Genomic DNA, 1,453 nt, shown 5'->3' on the forward strand with positions numbered 1-1,453 from the left:
AACCATTAAGAATTCTGTAGGCTACTATAGCTATTGTCAAAAGAAAAGTCTCCAATGGTGATTCTAAAATCAAGTATTTCTATTTTAACTGTGGCTAACAATAATTAAATCTAAGATTACATACCGGTCGCATCTTACAGAATTTACCTTTTGAAACAAATGTTTTGAAAACCTTCACTTCTTAAGTTTGTTATTTAATAATGACTATTAACTTCTACTAATAATGTTAATTACATTTTTCTAACTTCACCTCAACCAAATTTAAACCTCAGTAAATTATCAGATGAAGTAGGCTTCGCTCAAGCTTTGTTTACGCATCAGCTGACTCACCTTTTCATCATTAAATATAAATTAGGAATTGAATGAAACACTTATAATGCACCCACCTCCGAAATCCAGGGTTCTACCACAGGGCAGACTCGCACTCTCAAACAGAATGATCTGTGTTACTCGATTCAACGAGCAGGTACAGGTGAGCCAATGTTTATGCCATCATTTCAAGCTTGTGGTTAATCATTTCGTTCAAACAAATTTGCAAACACATAACTCATAATCTTCTAATCAAGTGACGATTATTCATTTGATAAATACCTAAATAATTATCTAATTATTGATCAACAAATCATAGGATTTCAGAAACCGTGTTTTATACATAAAAGAAAAATTATTTGTTCGATAAAGCCAAAATGATGTAATTACAACTAAATTACAAACTTAAAATACTACTATTCTACTTTCACTCATTGATAATGCATATAAAACTTATACTGCAAACATATACATACATTACTGTTTAATAAAGAATAGTAGAGTAAAGGCAACAACCGTAAGCATCTTTCATGTGTAGTTCCGAAACGTTCATTGAAGTTGTGTATAAAAATATTTTCAACACCTTTACTGTCGGCAAATACGTTATGTTGCACCCAGCAGTACATTGGAAATTTTATCGTGAGAAACAGAAGCTTAATTTACAAATTCTCGCGACTTACGTGACTGTTGATGAATGCGTGATAAGCTATTACCTATAACAAAACCACGTGGTTCCTCAGCTGAATACAAATTAATTGAAATCGGATGCATTGTCAAAAAAAAAAAAAGAAAAGAAAAAATTCTAATTTTGGAAAACTGATAATTTATACAGTTTAAATATGAATTTCATTTTTACATACCTGTAACATCATACAAACAAGGGCCCATAGTGTGCATGAGGACGGATAAATGTTATGCAGATAAGAACAAAAAAAGTCACTTCTTATTAAATGTTACTTCAGCGCTAAATATCCAAGATTTTTGAAATAATATATATATACATGTTTGCAGTACTATTCTTGGGTGGGAGGGGAATCATTTATCGGAAAAGAGACTGCTTGTTTGTTTGGTATGAATTTCGCGAAAAGCTAAACAAGGGCTATCTGCGCTAGCCGTCCCTAATTTAGCAGTGAAAGACTATAGG

Source organism: Limulus polyphemus, unplaced genomic scaffold (assembly GCF_000517525.1).
Source record: "Limulus polyphemus unplaced genomic scaffold, Limulus_polyphemus-2.1.2 Scaffold493, whole genome shotgun sequence".
NCBI classification, from domain to species: Eukaryota; Metazoa; Arthropoda; class Merostomata; order Xiphosura; family Limulidae; genus Limulus; species Limulus polyphemus.